This window comes from Paralichthys olivaceus, chromosome 13, assembly GCF_024713975.1.
Source record: "Paralichthys olivaceus isolate ysfri-2021 chromosome 13, ASM2471397v2, whole genome shotgun sequence".
In the NCBI taxonomy this organism is placed as follows: Eukaryota; Metazoa; Chordata; class Actinopteri; order Pleuronectiformes; family Paralichthyidae; genus Paralichthys; species Paralichthys olivaceus.
This window is the reverse complement of record NC_091105.1, coordinates 25,433,652-25,459,894: the sequence shown is the minus strand read 5'-3', so window position 1 is coordinate 25,459,894 and position 26,243 is coordinate 25,433,652. Positions and strand designations below refer to the sequence as shown.

General features: G+C 39.8%; 2 long non-coding RNA genes across 2 annotated transcripts in view; one reads left to right on the top strand and one right to left on the bottom strand.

Annotated features, from left to right (window-relative positions):
• The window catches only part of LOC138413538 (uncharacterized), a 63,743-nt gene that overhangs the window by 20,318 nt on the left and 17,182 nt on the right, over positions 1–26,243 (top strand). The window lies entirely within an intron of this gene.
• On the bottom strand, positions 8,263–25,182 carry LOC138413571 (uncharacterized). Its single transcript, XR_011245946.1, has 3 exons — positions 22,853–25,182; positions 9,422–9,633; positions 8,263–9,312 (listed from the first exon to the last, which is right to left on the bottom strand). It is a non-coding gene; the product is annotated as an uncharacterized lncRNA (long non-coding RNA).

Sequence of the window (26,243 nt, the reverse complement as noted above, 5' to 3'; positions counted from 1 at the left end):
CATGCAACGTTTGTACAATACAATACAATCTTTATATAATATAATAAACCTACAGCCAGGATTAGAATTAATGGGAATCTCTCAAACGCTTTCATATTAGAGCGGAGGTGTCACAAGGGCTGTTCAATTAGCACGCTATTATTTGCTCTCTATTTGGAACCCCTGAGTCAATGGATAAAACAAAATGAAAATATAAAAGGTATCAACTTTAAGGGAAATGAACATAGCATTATTTGCAGCTGATGTATTAATATACTTAACAGATCCCACTAAATCTCTTCCAGCACTCATGTCAACACTTGAGGATTTTGGCTTATTTACTCTACTGTAACTTTACTTGAGAATTCATGTCCAATTATGTCTCTGCTCTGCGGTGGACAAGTATAGGAATGTTTTATACTGTTGTAAAATTGTACAGATTATGTAAAATATTGATGGAATATTGATATGTGGAATCAATAAAAAAGATAATTAAAAAAAAAAAGAGCTCTGGGTGTTGCAGGTCAAAAGATCAAATTTGGGGCCTTTTGGGTTCAAATTCCACCTGCCTCAGTTCGAGCCCCAAACCACCCGGGGGCCCCCAAATTGTCAGTAGAGGTTCCCCTGGGGACCCAGGCAGCGCAAACTACGTTCTGGTCGCCGCAGCCGGAAGTTATTTTTCTTAATCTCAGGGTGTGAAAGTTTAAAATACCTGAAAAAGGGAGTATTTGAGTGAACGATAAATGGACACAAACCTTTCTCAGATCATGTGTTTTATGATTCATTATCAGGGTAACCACCTACTGTAAATACAAATGCCACAATGTGTACAATTACTGCTGAATATCTACAGAACTGAAATATAACATACGTCAATAGACGATACTGAAATATTACTATAGACAATGTACATCCAAACAGACATTTAACATGTCTAAGCTGTCACCTAGCACTTGCATTCATTAAACAACTTTGGATACCAGTAATAAAGTAAACATAAGCATGTAAGATAAACACATACAGCATTCCACAAAATATTCTCTAAATCGGCTTACTTCTAATATACTGATAATATATTGCAACTCACAATTTAGAACAGTACACTCACTCAGTAACGAAAATATTTCAGGCAACATAAATATAGAATAGCATACTTGCAATAGCATACTTGCAATAGCATACTTGCAACAACATAATCACATAGTTTTTGTACTACTATTCCACAGACGAAGCACAGTTAGCATTGCAGGAGAATAATGTGACCTAATGTTAGCTTAATCGTCGTCATGTAATTAACAACATTACTTCATGCTACACAAATATACCGTATTACAAATAGTTTCCTGAGCACATATACACATTCACCTAACACACTGGTAAATATTAACCATTACTATGAGGTACTGCTGTCAAAATGGAACTTCAGAAATAGGCTAAAATGATACCAAAGGTCACAAAGGTCACCTGGGCCCCTCTGCGGTTTTGGTGAAAATCAGTAATGAAGGCTCAAAGAGCCCATCATGACCAGTGGGTCAAATTTGGGGATCCTAGGCCCTTGGGAAGGCCCCGAAAGAGATCGTTATTTTCCCAAAAAGCTCCAGAACCAAGAGGCTGCAAACCCTGTTTAGGTCCCTGACCAGGTAGAGGGCTAAAATCCAAGTGACAACTCATGTAACGTTGATAAGAAATTCCCTCAAGCAGTGAGTCCAAGTTACCAGATATAATGAAATTCCCTACTGAAAGTCCTAACATATCACATTCACAGTGATGTTACTCTGACCTTTTACTTCAAAGGGAATAAAATCCTTCATCTTTGAGTTGAAGTTAATGTTTTTACCAAGTTTGACGACATTCCCATGAGCTGATCTTTAGATATCAATTTCAGGAAAAATATTAACATACTTTGTGAGAACACTGTGACATTTGGCTACCAAAATGAAACCCAAATTCATGTGAATGTTTGTGCCAAATGTGAAAGAATTCCCTGAAGGCATTTCTGATATATTGCATTTACAAGGCAAGAAGTGTGCTTTGTGAGGTCCTAGTGACCTTGCCATTTGATCTTTGACAACTGAATTCTATTCAAGTCATCTTTGAGTCCAAATGTATGTTTTGGCCACATGTAATGATATTTCCTTTGGACAATCTTGATAAATTGTATTCAAAACAATGCAAAGTCATGTGAGCTTGACCTTTTGACCTTTGATTAACATAACGTAGTTGTTCATGAGATATCGCATTCACATGAATGGGACAGACAGATGGATGGACAACTTGAAAACATAATGCCTCTGGCCATACTGAATGTGACCATGGTAAAAAAATAAATATAGCAATACATGATAAATAATTTGTTCCATGTTCTTTTATTTTACAAGGATGATTTCTTGACAAAACAAGCCAACTCTATAAATTTTAACTGAGTGTCAGAAATTAACAAGACATTCATAGCATCTGCAAACAATTTTTCCCCACAAATTTCTGTAACTTTCTGAGAATCTACATCACAGTATACTGTAAAATATCATGTGTTTCAATACTCACCTTATTGATGGAACCTCAGTGATGTCTACTGTCCCTGGCTCAGACACTCTCTCAAACATCTACAGTACATGTCAAGACAGGTAATGGTAGCATTAAAATAACATTAGATATCTACAATTCAGTTGAACTGTTATAGTTTCAGATATTAACCATTTAATTCCGAGTTCAGTCAGGAACCCTTTGTTATGATTTACCCATTTGTTGCAAATGGGGACACAGTTATGATTGGCGCTGAAGGCTCCATTCTTTGGATGTTCCCTGGTTAGCCGAGCAGCGTGCTAAGATAAAAACAGGGAACATATGCAGAACCCCCCAGTGGGCGTAGCAGGCAAGGTACTTTGGTTAAGATGATTTACCACAACCGTGTTTGTACTCTGTGCTGTGGTGGCAATTTCTGTGAAACAAGCACAAAGTCAAACACTTCTTTCTGTAAGTTTAATTCAGCATCTGCAGATGGACTCATTAGTACACATCACCTGATTGACATGCACAAATGAGCAAAGAACATAGGATAATCTGTGTTCTTATAACTCACAGCCCCCTCCCACTAAGCATGCAAAGGTATATATTACCCTTCTGTAGTTTCACTCAGTGGAGCACACATCCTGTCCTTTTGTTTACATGTTCTGTGGATGACCCCCCCCCCCCCCCCCCCCCGTGAGATCCCAGTTGTTTGATCCCAATCAGAGATACAACGAGATACCATAAAGTTGTGGTTTCTCGAGGTCATAAAACTCAAGTCTCTTAAACCACCATCGTAAACCTTAAAGTTGCCCTTTTAGATTAACAATTTGGTCAACCATTTGGTCAGTCCTCCACATACATCACATGTCTGATCATACAATTATACATACACAAATGTAAAATTTCCATTACAGTTCTAAAAGTGTTATAGCTGAGCAGGGATCAGTGAGGATGAGGTTTATGAGATTTAAAGGGACCGCTTTGGTGAGAGAATGGGCTGTGATTGTTGAGTGACTGACGAGCACCCATAAACCTATCGGTAGCTGAGCACATGACTCCGTGTCCTGCATGAACTAACACAATGCTTCATTAGTCACTATTCAAGTTCAGGATTTCCACAATGACATTCTCACTTTAAACTTAATTTAAGGTATCTCAAATTGAGGCAAATTAAAGCTGACCTTGAATAATGATCAGTCATAATCAAATTGTCATATATCACAAATCATAAACTGGATTTATTTACATAATTAATTATGGATAAAATTACAAAGTATGTTGCAGAAATCTGGAATGGATATCTATATCATTGAGCATTGTACAAGAAGGCAAGTAAATTATTTTAAAATAAACAGCATGGAACATGGACATGTTACTACATGTTCTACTGAATAAGGGATCAGCCACTTGCTATCTGTAATACAAACAGCCATCATCAGGGACATAGTCATCAGAGAGAACATAGTTAATAATCTTCCCAAGGTACTTGTACCATAGTTCTTTACAAAGTCTACCACCTGCCCCTTGATGATAGTACTCTGAGAGTTTGAGGGCTGATGCCTAAAACTCATTTCCTTGGTTTTTGTCACATTTAGTACTAAAAATGCACAGTCACACCAATACAGATTCATAATCCACAATGGGACCATGGCTGTTCTCATCTGCATGGAGGAGACTGACTGTCACAGAGTCATCAGCAAATTTGAAAAGTAATCTGTTGTCATGCCAGCTGCAGCAGTCATCAGTATACACATTACAGAGTGAAAATGAAAAGTGAATGATGACAATGCCTCTTACGTGCATTTGTTTACCCTCACTTTCTGTGTTAGTTGTCAGTTGCAGCTCGAGGTATCATGCATGTATCCAAAATTATCTTTTCCAGGCACTATACTGGTACTGTAGTCACTACAAGTTACGCATGTTCCATTTTGCCTGGGGGACATTTAAAACTAACCAGTCTACAACACAGTAAAAAATCACATGAAAATCAACCGCCCTCCTCATCTTTTCATATTTTTTTACTCCTCAATTTTTTGATGTGGATTTAGAATTTGATACTGAGCATAGCCACGAAATTGGCTCCCCAATAGAAATGGTACAAGTTGTCAAACTTATGTTACCTACATAAATCCCCACAGATTTCCAAAACATTCTCAGAACACAGTTTACATCACAGTATATTGTAAGGTATCACATTTTTAATTAAAATGGTAAAATGATCAATGGTTGTATTTATATAGCGCTTTTCTAGTCTTGAAGACCACTCAAAGCGCTTTACACTACAGTTTTCCATTCACCCATTCACACACACACATTCATACAGTGCTTCTATAGCTAGCACTTTTTATTGTTCTATTGGGCAGTTTTGGGGTTCAGTATCTTGCCCAAGGACACTTTGGCATGCAGATGGGAAAACTGGGGATTGAACTTCCGACCTTCTGGTTGGAGGACGACCGCTCTACCCCCTCAGCCACAGCCACCCCCTCAGCCACAGCCACCCACCCACCCAGCCACCCAATTACTCACCTTATTGATGGAACCTCAACCATATGTACTGTCCCTGGCTCAGACTCTCTCTCAAGCATCTACAGTAGGTGAAGACAGTTGGTGTTTTCGTTCCCAAAACACAGGCTCTCTTGTCGTTCCAAGAGTCTGTAAGAGTAAAACAGGAGGTAGAGCATTCAGCTACCAGGCAGACGCCTTCTGTTCACCTAAGGTTAAACTCCCATCATCCACAGAGCACTTCTCCACTTCTCTCTGTCTCTCTGCCCAACACATTCATAGCATCTGCAAATGTATACTATATAACAACAATCAACACGGAGGTGTGTTCCATCCAGGGCCGAAGGTGATGGTGCTCACTTCGGGGTTAACCCCCTTCACTTTCACCAGCAATTAGAAAACAACACACGGGAGATCCGCTTGATCTCAGAAATGAAACTTCTCTCTCTCTCTCTCATGTGTCTGTGTGTGTGTCGGGTCAGATCAAGGTGGTCAGCGGGACCTTTCATGTGACACCTGCATTTAGAGACGTGGTCTTTCCCTGTGTGCTAATCTCATGAACGCCTTGAGGGAATTTCTTCAAATTTGGTAAAAACATTCACTCAGATGCAGAGTTAGGGAAAAGCTGATGCAGTGCGTGTATTTCATTTTCACAAAAAAAAAACAATGACTGCAAATACAGAGGGCGTCTCGATAAAGAGGGAATGATTCACAAATCAAAAATCCTACCTTCCGTGAAGGGATAAGGGAAAGAAAAACAACACTTAACTAAGGTTAGTTACTAAATCAAATCACCTCCTGCGAGGGAATTAACTATAAACATTAACAAAAAAACAAAACTCCTACAATGAGGGACAATACTTTTAATATAAATATGAACAAAAATCTCCTTCAATGAGGGACAAGATCTAACAATAACTAATCTAATGAAAGGAGCTATGAAAACTAAGAGGCAAACGCCAACAAAAAACACTCTTAACGAGGCAACCGACTGTAATTGTGGATCTTTGACTAAAGGCTGGTGAGGCTCGACAAGGGACAAGACACACTAGCACAGGACAAAGGGGAGACGCAGACCATAAGCACACATGGAGGAAATGGGAAACAGGTGAGCATAATCAGGATCGGGGAAGACAATCAGACCGAGGCACATGAGGAAGGGCAAGTGACCTGAAACGAGAGAAAAGTTACTTTTCAAAATAAAACAGGAAATCACAATACAAACATGGAGACAAGACAAAAACTTAACTTGATTTTACTGTGGTGTGACATTATTCCCCCCCCCCCCCCCCCCCCCCCCCCTCTATGGCCGAATACCAGACGGCCCTGGAATGTCTGGATGTTCTTTATAAAAGTCACTGATAAGATCAGTGTCCATGATAAAACTGTCCGGAACCCACTGGCATTCTTCAGGTCCGTACCCCACCCAGTCCACCAGGAATGGCCTGTTCCGGCCCCGTTTACGCACTGCCAGCAGTTTCTTTACAGTGTTAACTGGCCCTCCATTGACCATACGGGGAGACGGGGGTGACTTGGTAGCTGGCAACAGAGCACTCTCTTAAGCCTAGTTTATGCTTCTGCGTCGCGTCAACGCCGTAGCTACGCCGTCGAAGACCCCTACGCTGTAGCCTACCGCACACCTCCCAAAAATCCTTACTACGCAAGTGCTGTGATTGGTCCGCTCAGAACGTAATTTCCGGGAGTTGCTTTTTCCGGTCTTTCTTCCTACACCGCCATTTTTAAAGTTCTTGTGTACCGATAGCAGCAATGGACCAACTGGAGGAAAGACTCATCGAGGAGGTCAGGAAGTACGACCACATTTACAATATTTCGTCCAAGAACTACAAAAACTGCCAAATGGCAAACAACTCGTGGCGAGAAATCGCCCAAAACACGGGGTTGGAGGTTGCGGAGTGCACAAAGAGATGGAAGAACCTCTGGGACAAATTTGTCCGGCTGCGCAGAAAACTCTCCACAAAAAGTGGCGACGGAGGCGGCCAAAAAGTCCCTGCATTTTATCATTTTTTATCATGGCTGGCACCACACGTAAAGCACTGCGAAACGGAGTCAAACTATGAGGCAAAGGTATGTGTTTTCTGTTACTACAGCTACATCATTGGTTATGTGTGTGCTTATGTGTAACGTAAAACATTAACAACATGTAATATTGGCTACTGGTTGTAAACAAACACATAGACTAATCAAGCATCCACTCTTTCATTAAAAACAGACGTCGTGCAGTTCGTCAGACAGCGACAAGGCTCTACATCTGCATCGCCCACCGAGCCCCCCCCGGTCTACCACACAGGATTTGCCAGCTCCCCCTGAAACTCCCAGCAGGCCACCAGCTTTTGCCACAGTGGAGTCCCCGGTGTCTCGGCCCAAAAGAAAGAGGGACCAGCAGGACGAGCTTGCAAAGCAGATGGCAAACCTAGGAGACCATAGGGTAGAGCTTCAGCAGCAGCTGCATGGGGCTGATGAGTGCTCCAGGTTCGGGCAAACGGTGGCCGACTTGCTCCGAAGGGTTCCAGATGACCGGAGACCTGATGTGATGTTCAGCGTCTACGGCCTGATACACGACAATAGACAGTGAAGGAGCCCACATCCTTGAACTTTGTATTGCATATAGTTTTTTTGTAAATATTTGAAGTGTGTGTTGTATTTTTTTTGGGTGCACTTTGTCCTGACTTTTTTTTAAATTATACCTTTTTATATATATATACATATATATATATATATATATATGTACTATGGCATGCCATTCAGGAAATTATATGGAATGAAGTCTGAATATATTGAATGAAACCTTGAATATATGGAATGAAACCTTGAATATATGGAATGAAGTCTGAATATATGGAATGAAACCTTGAATATATGGAATGAAACCTTGAATATATGGAATGAAGTCTGAATATATTGAATGAAACCTTGAATATATGGAATGAAGTCTGAATATATTGAATGAAACCTTGAATATATTGAATGAAGTCTGAATATATTGAATGAAACCTTGAATATATTGAATGAAGTCTGAATATATTGAATGAAGTCAGAATATATTGAATGAAACCTTGAATATATTGAATGAAGTCTGAATATATTGAATGAAACCTTGAATATATTGAATGAAGTCTGAATATATTGAATGAAACCTTGAATATATTGAATGAAACCTTGAATATATTGAATGAAGTCTGAATATATGGAATGAAACCTTGAATATATTGAATGAAGTCTGAATATATGGAATGAAGTCTGAATATATTGAATGAAACCTTGAATATATTGAATGAAGTCTGAATATATGGAATGAAACCTTGAATATATTGAATGAAACCTTGAATATATGGAATGAAGTCTGAATATATTGAATGAAATCTTGAATATATGGATTGAAACTTGACTGACGTCAGACTTCACCGCAGTGTCTGCGGACATCTTGTGTAACGTGTGGATGCTATAGCTAAAAGTGAATGACAATGAGGTAGTCCGCTCACAATCTCGTTGCAGCAATATTAAACTATGAGGACATCAGTAACACACTGGCGAATATTCAGACTTAATTCCATATATTCAGGGTTTCATTCCATATATTCAAGGTTTCATTCCATATATTCAGACTTCATTCAATATATTCATACTTCATTCCATATATACAAGGTTTCATTCCATATATTAAAAGGTTTAATTTCCTGAACGGCATGCCATAATATACATATTATTATACTGTTTATATGACAATAAAGCACACAGGTTTGTTTTCAAACAGTTGTTCTGATATTTATTTCAGCACACACAGTACAGCACAAGCACAGTTTACACACAACGTATAGCTCATTTACATCACTGATGGAACACAGCTCACAAACATCACTGAGTAGTGTGCCCCGGGACACCATCTCGTTTTGCCATGGCACGGTTCCTTGAGGTGACTGAAAGAAAGCCATCAGGTCATTCCGAAAAGCCAATGCCACTCTGGTGGAACGGGCCCTGGACATCAGTGTGGGATCCACAGATTCAACGAAGTTCGAGTCATTGGCCACCACTTTTCTCCACTCGCCAGGCTGCACTGATCCACAACTGTCGGTGTCCACAAAATGCGGCGGGATGTATCTGCTGTCTGGGGGGCTCACCTCATCTGTGTAGGTGAGGTAATTGTGTAGGACCACACAGGCTTTGACGACATCCACATCTTTTTCAGGCTGAAACTCCCAAGAATTCTCCTCCGCGCAGCCATGATGCCGAATGTATTTTCAATTACCCGCCTGGCCCTGGAGTGGCGGTAGTTGTAGACCTGCTTGTCCATGTTCATGCCTACTCCTGTATAGGAAGTTATAACATACTGTTTAACAATGGTATATACATATAACACATTATTAGAGCTGCATAGATATAGATAGATAACTAGATATGTGTATGTAATACTTGCCTGGGAAGGGACGCATCAAGTTGCAGTGCAGAGGAAAGGCAGCATCAGCAACGATGACATGAGGGATCTGGACTCCGGTTCCTGGAAGTTCAGATGGTGAGGGCTAATTGAGCTTGTGGCTGAGCAGCATTGACCCAAACTTGCTCTCTTTGAAAATGCCACCATCGCTCTCTCTTCCATATCCTCCCACGTCCACCATTGTGAAATTGTATCTGTAAAGGACATCAATGCATCAATGTTATCATTAATGTTTTTTTACTGGACCCATAGATCAAACATGTTTTAAATTATTTTGCTCGATAGGAATTAGCTGGAATCACATGTTGCCATCAGCACAATGGAGTGAGCCCCTTTGTAGTTTAAGTAGTCGCTTCCTGCTTTTGGCGGTGCTTTTATGGTAACATGTTTACCATTGAGACTTCCAACGCAGTTTGGGAAGTTCCACAGCCGCCAGTAATCTGCTGCCATGGCTTCCCATTGTTTGGTTAAAGGACATGGCAAAAACTCGGGCTGAAACGCATGTCCACAATGCTTTGCAGACCTCCGACAAAATGATGGACACAGTGCTACACGCCAGTTTGTAGCTAGTCGCCACAGCTTGCTGACTTCCACCCGAGGCTAAAAGTCTCTGGGCGACATCAACACGCATGCTGTGCGTTGTCTGGTACGTTATTAATGGCTGTATACGGCGAAGAAGCTGGTCAAATCGCCCCGTTGACATTCGAAAGTATCGAAAGTGCATTTGTTCATCCAGGTCCCTCAGTGGGTGAACAAGTGTTGTAAATTCACCCGTGTAAATTTCACCCGCTGCGGAGGTTCAACATGGACTCCAGGATACTCTGCAACTTCTACAGATGCACCATCGAGAGTATCCTGACCAGATCCATCACGGCCTGGTACGGCAGTTGCACCGCCCTCAACCATAAGACTCTACAGAGGGTGGTGAAAACTGCTCAGCACATCACCAGGAAGGAGCTACCATCCAGACCTCTACACCCAGCGTTGTAGGAAGAAGGCTAACAGGATACTGAAAGACCCCCATCACCCCAGCAACAAACTGTTCTCTGTGCTGCCGTCTGGCAGACAGTACCAGTGGGGTGGCTGTGGCTGAGGGGGTAGAGCGGTCGTCCTCCAACCAGAAGGTCGGAAGCTCGATCCCCAGTCTTCCCATCTGCATGCCAAAGTGTCCTTGGGCAAGATAATGAACCCCAAAACTGCCCAATAGAACATCAAAAAAAGTGCTAGCTATAGAAGCACTGTATGAATGTGTGTGTGAATGGGTGAATGGAAAACTGTAGTGTAAAGCGCTTTGAGTGGTCTTCAAGACTAGAAAAGCGCTATATAAATACAACCATTTACCGCAGCATCCGGACCAAGACCACAAGACTCAGGGTCAGTTTTATCCCACAGGCTGTAAGACTGCTGATCTCCTGAGCTCTGTGAAAGTCACTACATCTGTTTAAAACAACATATTTATTTACACATTATATTATTCATAAGCAAAATTGATATTTATTTATTTAGTTTACAATAATTTTCATTCTGTCATTATCATCTCTATTCATCATATTTCCAACCAATTTAAAAATATAATGAGTGCAATAATCCATAGCTGTCCATACCTCCCTATAGCTGCTAAATCCTGACATGTATATATCTCATTTTAGCACCTTATAATGTTTTATTATTTTATTATAATGTTTTATTGAATTTTTTTGCACCTTATAATGTTTAATTTTTTGCACTAGTACTGACATTTGTACTTATTGTTTCATTTGCACTAGTGTATGTTATTTGTATTTTTTGTTACTCTTATTTTATGACACTTGCATGTTGAGTTGCTTGAGGTGCCTGGGATTTAAGATTTTCATTGCCAACATGTACGCTGTATCTGTTGTACAGATGACAAATAAAACCTTAGAAAACTTTGAAACCTTTGTTTCCAGCCTCGACCGGTTTAGTGGTCGTAAGGACCACCTCCGCAAACGTTTTCTCTGTCGCCTGCGCCTCATCATTTGCAATATAAGCATTTGTTGTTCAATATTGATGAGCTCCAACTCCAAATACAGCCGCTCCACCCCGGTCACCATTGTTTACTGTTGTATACTGTGACCGGAAGACAAAGCAAGGATTCGGCTATAACCCCTGAAACCACACAAACACACATCCACACCCCCTAGCGGCATGGTGGGGAATTGCAGAGCAACGTGTTCCCTCGACGCAGAACTTTGAATGCTCAACGACTGTGTCACGCAGAAGCATAAACTAGGCTTCCTACAACGAGGGACAATACTTCTAATATAAATATAAACAATAATGTCCTCCGAAGAGGGACAAGATCCAACAATAACTAAACTACTCTAACAAAAGGAGCTATGAAAACTAAGAGGCAAAAGCCCAGAAAAAACACTCTCAACGAGGCAAACAACTGTAACTGTGGATCTTTGACTAAAGGCTGGTGAGGCTCGACAAGGGACAAGATACACTGGCACAGGACAAAGTGGAGAAGCGGACTATAAGCACACATGGAGGTAATGGGAAACAGGTGAGCATAATCAGGATCGGGGAAGACAATCAGACCGAGGCACATGAGGAAGGGCAAGTAACCTGAAACGAGAGGAGAGTTACTTTTCAAAATAAAACAGGAAATCAAAATACAAACATGGAGACAAGACAAAAACTTAACTTGATTTTACTTTGGTGTGACAGTAAGATAAACAAATACAGCATTTCACAAAATATTCTCTAACTCAGCTTACTTCTAATATACTGATAATATATTGCAACTCACAATTTAGAACAGTACACTCACTCAGTAACGCAAATATTTCAGCAAACATAAATATAGAATAGCCTACTTGCAACAACACTAGTCACATAGTTTTTCCACTATTCCACAGACGACGCACAGTTAGCATTGCAGGAGATTAATGTGCCCAATGTTAGCTTAATCGTCATTATGTAATTATCAACATTACTTCACGCTACACGAACATACCGTATTACAAATAGTTTTATGAGCACATATACACATTCATCTAACACACTGGTAAATATTAACCATTACTATGAGGTACTGCTATCAAAATCGAACTGAAGAAATAGCCTTAATTGATACCAAAGGTCACAAAGGTCACCTGGGCCCCTCTGTGGTTTTGGTGAAAATTGGTAATGCAGGCTCAAAGAGCCCCTCGTGACCAGTGGGTCAAATTTGGGGCTCCTAGGCCCTTGGGAAGGCCCCGAAAGGGATTATAATTTTCCCAAAAAGCTCCAGAACCAAGAGGCTGCCAACTAAGTCACACTACCCAAGTTGGAAGCACCTTGTGAGGCATGCCTGCTCGACAATTAGTGGCACTTTTCTCCTCTGTAAAATGCCTACAAGTTTCTGAGTCGTGTCTTTTTGGCCCCTGTTTAGGCCCCTGACCAGCTAAATGGCTGAAATCTTGCACACTGCTTCCTCAGTGGCCCCTGATGACCCACACGTGTTTGGAAAGCTCTGTGAGTTGCACGTCAAAAGTTATAGCAGACCCTTCTTTTCTGGCCTCATATTTCACAATTCAACTGGCCCCTATTTTGGCCCCTGACCAGCTAGAGGGATGAAGACATGCACACTGCTTCTCATTATAGCCCCAAAGGGAAATTTGTGTTTTCAAAGCTCTGCACCTTGCATGTCAAGAGATACACCCCCCCAAAAGCCCAAACCCAGCCTTCCCCTGCGTGCCTGCCTTTTGATTAAAAATACAAAGATTCAGATAACCTGATGATGGCGCGCTGAAGGCTGTTTCTTTGCGGAGCTCCCGCTCTGATCCCGATATTTTTCAGCCTAAAAGCATCTTATTCCAACCTGATCAATCTAACAATATTTTAACATGGCAAATAAACTTGCAGTCAGTCTCAGAGAGAAAGACTGGCTAATTTGAGGCAAACAACCCAGTAGAAGGTTATGGATCACCTGCTGCACTCTAGCATTGCCGCTACTTCCTCTCCGGCAGCTAGCATGAAGGGAGCTAGCAGCATGGACTTGTCCGAACTGGTGCGGAAAGTTACTCAAAACGTAAGTGAAATTATGGAGCAGAAGTTCTCTAAACTAACCGACACTTTGGACAAAATCGCCGGCAGCCTGGAAGGTCATGCTAAACGCATCACTGAAGCTGAACAGCAGGTCTCCGCCATGGAGGATCACGTCGCCACCCTCAAGCTCCGTCTTTCAAAGGTGGAGGACAGGCAGGTGACCATGGCCGAGCTGATAGACGACGCGGAGAACCGTAGCAGACGCGACAACATACGGATCTTAAATTTGAAGAAAGGTACAGAGGGTGAAAATCCTCAGGAGTTCTTTGAATCCTGGCTACCAACATTGCTCAGTTTGTCCGCCGCAAAGGGGTGAATAAAGATGGACCGCGCATCGGACCGCCAGACTGAGGAGTGACCGACCCAGACAGGTGATCATCAAACTCCACAACTCCCGGGACAAGCCTCGGATCTTAGCAGCCGCAAGAAAGGCGAAAAACCTGGAACATGGGGGGTAGCGCATCCTCATCCATCAGGACCTGTCCAGCGCGGTTTGGCTGAAGCGTTGCTCATATAATGATATGGTTTGAAAGTTTATAGATAAGGACATTAGATTCATGATGCGGTTTCCAGCCAGGCTTGTGATACAGCATAACGGGACGAAGTGCAGTTTCAGCGATGCAGAGGAGGCTCTGCGTTTTCTGGCCACGCTTGACTGACCACACTGTCGGTGAGGTGTGGATATAAACACGCCATAAGAAATGGTGATGCCAGCTCTATACTTACACCTCATTTAGACCAAGCTTAGCTCAGTTAAAAGCTTGAAAGCTCTGAGCTTCTTTATTATAATGTTGGCTTTGTTAAAACTGTCTCTGATTTGATATATGTGCTCCTCTGTTTTTCTTGTTTACATCCTTGGTGGTTACTTTATCATACACCGGATAGTCAGAGAGTTAATATAATTTTAAGGCTCGTGGCTCTGTGTCTGACAGAGGAGCGGACACTGCTGAATTTTGCCCAGATTTGTTTAGGTGCTATCTAATTATATTGTTGCCAAATTGGGATTGGAGAGGGGTCTTTTTTTTGGGGGGGGGGGGGGGGGGGGGGGGGGGGGATTCTGTGTTCTTTTCTCTCTCGTGCCCTCTCTATAGTGATGGCCTCCTCTAGCATCACGTCCCCTTGTAAGACCCCATGGATACTTGAGACCTACTATATGGTAAATGGTTGTATTTATATAGCGCTTTTCTAGTCGTGAAGACCACTCAAAGCGCACTCAAAACACTACAGTTTTGCCATTCACCCATACATTCATACATACATACAGTGCATCGAGAGTAGCACTTCTTATTATTGTTGTTGTTGTTGTTGTTCTATGAGGGGCAATTCGGGGTTCAGCATCTTGCCCAAGGACACTTTGGCAGGCAGATGGGAAGACTGGGAATCAAACTTCTGACCTTTTGGTTGGAGGACGACCACTCTACCCCTCAGCCACAGCCAGCCCAGTACTAGTCACATTTGAGTTTGTTTTTATTTTTGGGTGGGTTCTGGTTCCTCTAAGTGTGCGGTCGTCGTTTGGGGACGACCTCTTTTTTCACATGACAGACACAGAAAAGAACAGAAAAGAAAATAAAGCCAAGAGCGACAGGTTTTCGTGGACACCAATATTCATGTACATGGGAAATACACCTTTAAGATGAGTGTCACTAAATGTATTAAATGGAAAGTAAAGGGAATTTATAATGTAGTTAAAAGATGTAAAATTCTGTCATCCCTAAAAAAGGATGCGGCCCTGATAGCTTTTATACAAGAGACACCCTTGGCCCCCTAGCTCCTAATATTCTTTCCACCGTAAAGAGTCTTGGTGTCCATTTTAATTTCTTTTTTTTTAAATTTTGACCAGCATGGATCTCGAGAGGGTTATCCATACATTTGTAACCTCTGGGCTTGACTACTGTAATTCCCTGTATGTAGGCTTAGACCAATCCTCCATTAAACATTTAAATCTCGTACAAATGCTGCTGCTCACCTCCTGACTGAAAAAAAAAAATAGAGACCATATCTACTGGCTTTCTGTTCAACACAGGATTGATTTTAAAATTTTACTGTTAACTTTTAAATCTCGGACTGGCACCGCCTTACTTAGCCGTCCCAAACTTATGGAACAACCTACCACTCCATATTAGATCTGCCCCCTCTCACACTTCAAATCACAACTAAAAACATATCTGTTCTCATTGACCTTCTCCTCAAATTGAATAAGTAAACATATTAAAACAATAAGTCCAACGCACAGTAACAATCAATCTATTCACAATTTTGCTCCCATTAAACACTACAGATGATTAGCTTCATAAATCTTGGATCTTCACACTCATTCATACATTAAGCATACAGTCCTTCCATTTGTATGTCTGCTACTCATGACATTCTACTATCATTATATCAACAGATCTTAACTATATGTTTGTTCTTAACCGTGGGTTGTTTTTAAACATTTGAATAACGTCAAGCTTCCCGTTATAATGGTATGGTGAAATGAGGAAATGTCTGCGGCGAGCAGAGGACAAGAAGAAAATTACTGCAGTAAAGTGGGAAAGATATTCACAGATCTAAATTTTCAGATCAATATCCAAAACCTTTCACGTTATAACGTGAGTTGGTACGGATGGATTTTTTTTCCTGGTGTGACAGCAAAACTTCCATAACTTTATTACAGTTTCTGTTTTTCCTAAATAAAATCTGAGATGATCCCTCCTGCAATTAATTTTTTTGTCGATACCACAGCCATTTTGTACACTAATTCAATGCTTCAGTCTCCATTGATCTTGCCACTACAAGCTCTCCATAATGTCAAAATTAATTTCAATAACTTGTTTTCTTGCTTGTCTTTACTTACATTTGGCATCATGTAAAAAAAGAGTAAATACAAAGAAAGATCTTACCTTAACACAGCCTGTACACCTCTCCTGCCACATAGAGAAAGACCACGTCTCTAAATGCAGGTGCAGCGGAAAGGCTTCAGGGACACCTCAATCTGACTCAATGCGCACACGCACACACAGACACATGTGCTATTATAGACCCTTCTCTGATGGATGATTACAGAAATGTGGATTCCAATTTAGAGGACAGCTACTGTATGTGAACAAATGAATTAAGAAATATACCATTCATTTTCGTTTTTATATTCAAATCGATACACTGAAGGAATATACACTATTTTACTAGTACTATTTACTAATTTGAAACTAGCTATGGTAGTAATTGATTGAGGGGACTTTTGAAGTTGATTCAGTTTTTGCCAGTCATGTTGGAATCAGTGGAACATGGTTGTGATAGAGTGTAAACTTTAACTGTCACAGCAATTTCAATGCTGTCTCATTATCCAGAGGACAAGTAATGTGATATCAATTTCAATGCATTTCAATTTCATAGTCTTTATTGGCATGAGAATACAGTGCTTGTATTACCAAAGCACACAAATTAACAGTAATGATAGTAATAACTATAGGGCCATTATTATAGCAAAAACTATTGTCAAATGTGACTTAATCGGTCTGACTATAATCAGAATTGTGAATGCATACATTTATATGTGAATGTGTACATGGATCTGTATTTTAAATGTGTATGTGCATGTTTATAAACAGATTTGAAATTGTGTAAAAAAAAATCGTCACACCAAACTCCATTTAAAAATCTCTGAATTTAAAGTAGTTCCACCATAGTCCTGGTTGGAGCCTTTGTAGTGTATTCACTCAGTCTGTACTTCTTGGAGGAAGTTTACATGGTGTTCATTAGGCTCAGCACAGCTGTGTTATCTATGGAGTCATTATTGTCATGAGATTCTGCGATTAGAAACACTGCGCTCAGACCTAACTGCTTTCTGTGGTCTGACAAGCAGTATATTCATCAAGCTCAGTGCTCCATAACTATCATTATTTTCCTGGTTTTATTCAAAGCAGGCCACTGAGTGTCAGTTATCTTCAAACTTAAAATACTTAGTCCACCTAGTGATATGAAGGCTGCAGCTCTTAAAACACAGACAAATCTCCACACGTATTTGTTAAAAAAACTGCCAATTTCCCAGACTTGTCTGTATTTTCAGCTCTTAAAGTAAAATACTTTTCAGGCATTAATCTCCATGTATGCATTTACATATTTGTGTACATGTACAGATATAAATACACTTCTGAAGACATATTTGAAGTTATTTTCTTTACACATTTTCAAATACGATTATACACATACACACAAACACATTCTATACACAGTTTTGAAGATCTATGGTCACATTCACAAATCTCATCATACATTTGGAGATTCCTTTACACATTCACAAATTTGATTGAGACTGCTGCAATTATGGCCCCATAAATAACCATGTTTCTTATACATAACTAATGACTACAGTAACAATATCAATTCTTTGGAGAAATTGCTGCCTGCATTTACAATCACAACCCCTATGGAGGACCAGACATGACTTAAGTATAATTAAATTAATGTATAAATAAATGTGGAAATAAATACATTTCTACATTTATTTATTTCTGTGTCTGTATGCTAATGAGAAAGGCGGTCCTAACCTCAGTCTCATGCAGGATTGGTCACAGGAGTGTGATGATCCAGTTCTACTACTTCTGCTTGCCAATGCAGACTGTTGTGCAGCAATTGCTGTTTGCAGTGTTGTGTCAGTTCACACTTAAAAAGAACGAGTTCATGTTAATTTTTTATTGGGATGATTTAGTAACGAACTTACGATCATGTGTTTAGTTATTAATCGAGGGTGTCTGATCATGTCTGTGCATGATGAATAAAAATTTTTTGTGGAAATAAATTAATGTGGAAATAAATTAAAACATTTATTCATGTATTACTGTGTAACTTCCACGTTTATTTATTTCCACATTTCTGTGTCCATATGTGAATGAGTTAAGGTGGTCCTAACCTCAGGCTTAAGCAGGATTGGTCAATTGAGCAATCCAGACAGAAGCAAACTATTCCTAGCAAATCTTCCTTGTAGCATAGTTAGGAAACTGAGTGAACGTCACTCACGTTTGCGTTAATTTTTTAAATTATCATCGTATCAGGCCCTCATGTGAAATACCAGGAGCGAGAGAAAATGGACCGCCCCCCCCCCCCCCATTCACTCGTTAAGAGCGACATAAACAGTGAGATCAGAGCTTGTTCACGAGAAGCAGCAGGTTCTGTTCTTCAACTAATTCTCAGAGACTTAGTTAAAGACCAATGGAAACACGGACACAGTTTCTCTCTGGTCACAGCTGTTCAGTGATCAGCTGCTTCATGATCAGAGCAGAAGCTGCAGTTGATTTGTATCAAGCTGGAGTTTTTGTTTCCTCCCCCAGTCTGACTTGCTCTCACTATAACTACACTGTAAAACATTGCAGCCCCATACTTATTCCCTTTAACTCGAAGAGCTCTGACAAGTTTTAGATTTTGAACTCAATTGTATGAGTTTTCAAAAGTTAAACTTGCAGTAATTTGTTGTGTTGACTATTTGAAAATGTTATCAGATCTGTACGTGTTGATTGAACTTGGGTGTGTAAGTTATCAGTTGAAAAAAAAGGAAAAAGGAGGGGGGGGTTGCTCTTCTTCTGCTGCTTCTTCTACCTTCCCTGTTTTCGACTGGTGGCGTAATTGCAGAAAAATTATACATGGAAGTATTTATAATTTGACACTGTTTTGATGCTTTTTAATTGTTCATCAGTTTATGCCTTTGCATCTCTGTCTTCCAGTTTTAAGAAGTTAAGACAGAGTTAAGGAAGATAACTGGGGATGTAATAAAGATACCGGTAATACATTTTGTATGTGAATTCTTCTACCAACCACCTCTCTCTTTATTTTAATTTATTTTATTTTATATTTAATTTATATTTTTACTTATGCTATTTTCCATCTATAGACGCTATATAGAAAAAAAAAATTGATTTTAAATTAGTGTTAGCTGTAGTCCATGATCATGTTTTGGTAAGCTAATAGTTATTAACTTATTGTTATATTAAGTATACAGAATTCGGTTTTAAAAGTTTTTGATGGTGGTCTAAAATTATTTTTGCCTTTTAGGTTGCTGGTTCCAACATGATCAGGAAATGTAATTTGTCAGCAGCTTCTTTCACCTCCAGAATAGTTATTTAAACACTTAAGGCTGCAACACAGCCACTATTCCAGAATCAGCCCTCCTAGATGCCTCTACACTGATTGCATTTGTACATTTCAGACACTTAATGCACTGAGTCATTTGTCAAGATATCATACAGCACAACTTAGCTGTTGTGCAGAGCAGCGTCAGGGGCCTCTGTTATTTAAATGCCCTTTATGCCCATTTCAGCAACCCTTTTCTGAATCAGCCCTTTTCAGTCATCTCAGAAAGCATTTGAAAACAGTGACATGCCCATATAAGGATTGTAGCTATAGCACAAATATGGACTCTTCATTCAATTCCCATAAAAGTAGAGCACACCAAGCAAGTTTTGCAGCAGACTTTCAAACTGATATTGTCAGTGAGGATCCCCATAATCTCCAAGCCAGTATTTCTGAGGTAACTAATAATTTGCATGAAGAATGCCCAGGCCAGAGCACAGAAGTGGGGAATGATGATCAGTGTGGCACTGACAGTCTAAGAAATCCACTTAAAAAAAATGGTCTTCCTTATTCCTAAAGGTGCAGGCTATCCTCCATGTCTCAAACACAGCTACTCAAGAAAGAGTAGACCACTTGAATCAGATCTTCTCCTTATCTGAGCCATTGATCAAAGAGGCAGTTAGTGACATACTGCAGAGAAACGGTCACAGTATTGCAGACCCTACACTGAGTGAAGTTGTTGCTGTCATGGATTGCAATGTTCTATCTACATCAACCTCTAAAGGTGCTGAGTTTAGTTCATCCAAGTGCAGAAACCTTTATTGAGTGCAACTATCCTTGTATAATGCCAGTGGAGTATCAGTTGGAGCAACCTGGTCATACCAGTGTGTATGTTCCTATCCTTTAAATGAAAAGACTTTCTCAACGAGATTACTGAACCAAATACTGCATCTGGTCAATATGCATCATGCTCTGATGGCTCTCATTTCCTTGAAAATGAGTTACTGTCAACAGGTGATCTCCTCCTACCACTCCAGCTATATATTGATGATCTTGAAATTGCTAATCCGCTTGGCACATCATGCAAAATTCACAAACTTTGCGCTGTATATTAGGTCCTCACTAATGTGCCGCCAAAATACCCATCAGCATTACATGCTATACAGCTAGCAATACTGGTGACAGACCTCTATAAGTATGGATATGCAGCAGTGATGTTCATACTCTGGAACAAGATGGTGTCTTCATTGAAAGAGTTCGTCAGAATATCAGAGGCACCATCTTTTGTGTTTCTGTTGACAATCTGGCTGCTCATGGATTAGGTGACTTTGTAGAGTCATTTAGAGCAGGCCATGTTTGCAGATTCTGTATGGGCTCTGTAGAACAGTTTCAAGTAACTGAAGTCAGAGGAAATTTCCTCAGAGAACCAAAGCCAGCCATGACCTACATGTACAAACCATTCAAGAAAGTGACACTTTGAGCAGCCACTTTGGTGTTAAAGGTGGCTGTGTCTTGCGTGAGTCCCTGAATTACTTTCATACAATCATTGGTTTCCTCCAGATATACTCCATGGTCTTCTGGAAGGTATCATTCCCATGGAGCTTTCTCTTTGTGTTAAAGAGATGATTTGGCTGAAGTACTTCACTTTGTAGTATTTGAACCACAAGATTACATCATTCCCATATCAGCGCACCGATAAAGTGGATAGACCTCAGCCAACCTACCTGACCTGACGCGTCTGCAAAAAACGGTGAGTTTTCACGCACTGGAACACCCCTAAATCGTCGCAAAGAATAAGAAGAAGAAGAACTCCTTCAATAACAAAAGGTTTGTTGACGACTATTTTTCGTCATAGTCTTTGTCAACAAAATTAACACTGCATGACGCTCAACATTTCAAAAATATTTTGAAGACAATGGCAATCAGACACCAACACATGACAGCATATCATCTTGCTGCACCATCATTTTTCAAGCCAAAAACTCAGGTATCCAGGGTTGACTCTGTTCTGGTTTCAGCTCTACCAGAGGTTGCTCAAGTACACATTAGAGAACAAACAACTAGTGACACAATCTACAGGACATCAAAGGTGACCATTGATGGCAAGGACGATGCCATCTCACTTTCGCAAGACTCCAGCTCTACTCCATCTACTGATCTACTTTCAGATGTGTCATCTCCAGAACGTCTCAGCAGGTGGCCTCCAGGTCCTTTTCCAGTTCCCACATTTGTGCTTGATGTTGAACTGAAACTTAAATATGGAAATGCCGAATATGAGAAGAAAAACAGACACCTTAAGTTGATGAGAGCTAAAGCACGACATTTTAGAAATGCTTGCATCTACTTTATATGGTTTTAAGGTTTACCAAAGTGATAAAGAGACTGCAATGGCTACTGAGGCTCTTGTAGCTTGAAGGAAGCAGGATCTGAGACTGGCTGGAATGGATGGAAAAACAGCATCAAGTTTAAGGTGGGCAATTACAGGAACAAGATGAGATGGACTGGATGTCAGGAGGTCACTGTTAATGCTCGAAAAAGAAGTAGGAGTATTCCTGAAAATGAACCTTCACATTCCAATATTAAAAGACCCAAGCGAGTGTAACCTGGACGTGTGTCCCTCTCTCTTACAGAAGAGATCTATGCTGCTGACCTAAGTATAATATCTACAATATTTAAATCTCAGGTCTGTATCAAAAATCTTAGACCTAGGACCATTCAGCTCAGAATTATCGATGGTTTACTCAGATTCATGCTCACTCATCTTCTAGGTTTGGGAAAGGAGATTGGCAGTAGCAGGCTCTGTAAGGGAGTAAATAAGACCTCCAACACACACAACACACAGGACCACAGTTTTATGAAACAGAAAATTATCTTTATATAAATATCCTTTTCAGTTTCATTTAACTTCTGTTTAAGTAGGAACAGCTTCATGTAAAATAATTAACTCAAATATACCACAAAGAAACAATTTAAACAACCAAAATGAATGTAAAACTAAAATAAAGTATTTCAATACACTTCAATACACAAATGCACTTTGTTTTAGGAAAAAAAATTAATAAATGTGGTACCACTTCACTGTTTCTCAGTTATAGTCGTTTAAATTCACTTAAAGTTGTTTGTCTCACTGGTTTGAACCATTTTACTTTGAATGTTCCTCGGTTGTCAACCTTCAGTTTCCTTATGATGTCAGTTTTAGTCAGTTATCAGTTTATCTTGGTTGTCAACTGTCATTTATTGGTTAGTCTTGGGCCCAAGAACAAAAAACAACCTGAGTTTCAGGCAGAATAAAGTAGCAAAGAAATGGATAAAGACCTTCTCAGGTGGGTTTCCTTTTGTTTTGGTTCCTACTGCCCTCCTAGTACGGCAAGCATCCTCGTGTCGACGTCCTGGCACGCAGAAGGCATCCACGAACAGCAATGAAGTCCTGGACCTCGATGAAGCAGTTCCTCACATGGCACAGACAGAATTGTCCCTGAAAAAAAAAACTGTCAGAATAGTTCTAAAATTGAGGAAAACACCCTGACGGAGCCTCTCCTACAACCAACTTCGGTGTCTTAGAGGTAGGTACTCGTTCATGGTTCACTGCTAAAAACTCTTAATCATATGCTAATTGGAGAACAGAGTGCTTCGCAGCAGCACAGAGTTTTTCTGACTTCTCTCAGTTCTCTGCTCTTTTTTTTCGTGTCACGCCCTCACACACCGAGAGCTGCAGGTCAAGGCGCGTTGCGGAAATCTGAATACCGGCCAAAAAACTACCATACGATGCATTTAAGGAACCCGGTATTTTCTAGTACTCTAAATCTAATCGGGGTTACACGAGCAGAAGTCAACTTCCTACCCAACTTTCCCCAAGGAAAGCATCCTTCAAGCCTTGAGCAGTTGAGGCAGACAATTGTTGAAGAAGTCAAGAAGACAGAGAAGAACCTGCCCCTCATTGGAAAGATGATGGAGACCACATTTCCCCTGCGCCGACAGACCACAGTGATGTCCTGCCCACCAGTGAACGAGCTCATGGTAATATGGATCAGCTCTCTCTTTAAAGTGAAAATTGTGATTCTTACTCATTTGGTAGCTATTTGCTGCTTGATAAATGTGTGTGAGATTCTTCAAATTGAACGGTTTAAGTGTTGTTGCTGTATTGTCCTCTTGCTATTACTTCAATTTAGTTGTATGCAGAGATACAGTGGATTATGAATCAGAACCTGCTCAACACATTCTATGCTGAGCTTGACTGCCATCTTCCTTCATAGGTTGAACCAGTGGAACATTGGACAGGTTTAATGATTCAAATGAGCTTTTTGAAATTTGCAATTAGTCCACTTTGTGTTTGCTATTTGTCTGATTGCATTAAAGATTTGAACAGGTTATTTGTGGACATATGTTTTGATTTGACTGTTTAAAATCAGCTTTGTTCAGTAAACTCTGCAGTATATAGAATTCTATTTTTATCTGAATAGGTTATCCATGACATCCACACCAAGCGCACTACCGTTCTCCATGCCCTTCCTGTGTATCTGCACAAAGACGTCTCTGGATTTTTCAGAACCTGCACAGTGAGATACTACTGTGTATTATGTAAATTGTTCATCAAAATACTAACATGTTTTAGGACTTACCTTTGTTTAGTCTACCCATACAGTTTTCTTGATGGTCTGTTTTCTTTCTCCACGCTACAAAGGAACTGAATTGGCATTTTGTTCAAAGTGATAAGATGTTCAGTAAAACAATTTCCTGTATATGTCCTTTAGCTTAGTTTCAGTCTATCTCACACCACTTAGATTCTCTGGTAAATTGGCTGATTCATGTGTGCAGAACATGGATCTTCTGTTTTTTACCTCTTACAGTGAGACCCAGGTCTCCCTTGTAAAATAGGTATTGGATCTCAAAGGGACTTGGTTAAATAATGATAAATTATATCAATCAATTGCCTCAAAGATTTTACGTTTTGAGTCACATGTTTTTAGGTATACTAACTCAACATATTTGACTAAAGTGTACTTCAAACAATGACAACACAAACTTATAAACATTGAGTTTTGTTAACATAAAAAGATGTGGTTGTCTACTTATTTTTTTAAGTTCTGTGGTTTGAAAACTGGAACCTTTAAGTAATAGTAACTGATAATAATTGAGTTTCCTTAACAGAAAACTGTAAGTCAAATTAACTGCAAATATTTGAGCACTTCATTTAAATTAACTGTTATCAAAAGGTACAAGTAATCCAAACTTTTATGTTCTGGAAAAATTTGACTTTTAAGTTGATCAGCTTAAAAAAATTGAGGCAATCAATTACCTCAATTTTTATGAGTTCTGGTAACTTATTTGGGTTTACAGTGTAGGGATGAACAATTAATTGAAATTTTATTGAAATAGCAATATGGCTTTCTGCAATCTTTAAATCGTGCAGCATAGTTTTCCTGGCCTACACATCATATTCTACAGACTAAAGAAAACATCTAACTTTTTTTGGTACAGATCCCTGCAATAATCATCTTAAAGGGATAGTTCATGTTTGTTGAAGTGGGGTTGTATGAGGTACTTCTCCAGTCAGTGTATTGCCTACAGTAGATGGTAGTAATACACTGACTATGGAGAAGAACCTCATACAACTTCAAAAAAACCTGAACTATATCTTTTTAATGTTTTTCAGTGAAAACAAGCGTAATGATGTAAAAAATTATCATTCACTCTACATACACCCCCTATATTGATGGGGTTTCTGCATGCCTTAAACAGTCTTAAATGGCTTGAATACTTAAACATGATTCATCATGTTTAGATTAAGGTTTAATATAATGTGGTAACTTTTGTCACCACAGAAACTTCAGAGCAGGGATTTGCAGTCTTCTCCCCTTTGTGTTGGTCACTGCACTCTACACACAAACATGCGCACATAAACACGAACACGCATGCACACATACCTACTCTAAAACAACACACCGAACACCAGCTCTTTGTCCTGTTAATGTCATGTCTTATTTATATTTTTATGTCTTCAGGTTCATAGAGAAACTCTTGACGTGATAAGGAAAGGAATGCAGGTTGGACTGCTAATTGGACACAAAGGCCCTCTCCAGGATTCATTTCCTTTGGAAGTCTTTTATGTGGCTGTGGTAGTGGTGTACAAGGATTCAAATCTGAGATAACCGGTCCATAAAATCTTGACCAAGAACAATGTTGCATATCAATGCATCTTAAAACATGCCTTGACATTAAAACAGTTTAACACATCAGCCCCACATATGGTGAGACTGTGCAGAGGCAAAATATGGGATACTGTGAGCATTATGAAAACTACACAACAAACGTCTGCATCGACACAATTCTACAGACAAAATGTTTTTTGTTATGTGGGTTAGAGCCTCAAAAACGTATTTTACACATTTGAACAACCAAACTTACAAATCAGACCAGTATGTGAGGTTTTTCACCTTTTCGTTTTTCTAACTCGTTCCCTTTAAGTGTTAACTGACACAACACTGCAACTACTGCACAACAGCCAGCATTGACAGGCTGAAGTAGTAGAACTGGATCATCACAGTCCTCTGACCGAGCATACAGTCACAGAAATACAGAAATAAATAAATGTGGAAATAAATTTAAGACATTTATTTATCTACACATTTATTTATTTCTGTATTTCTATTTTTATACTTAAGTCATTTAAAGGTTGACAAAATAAGGTAAATGGTAGACATGGCTG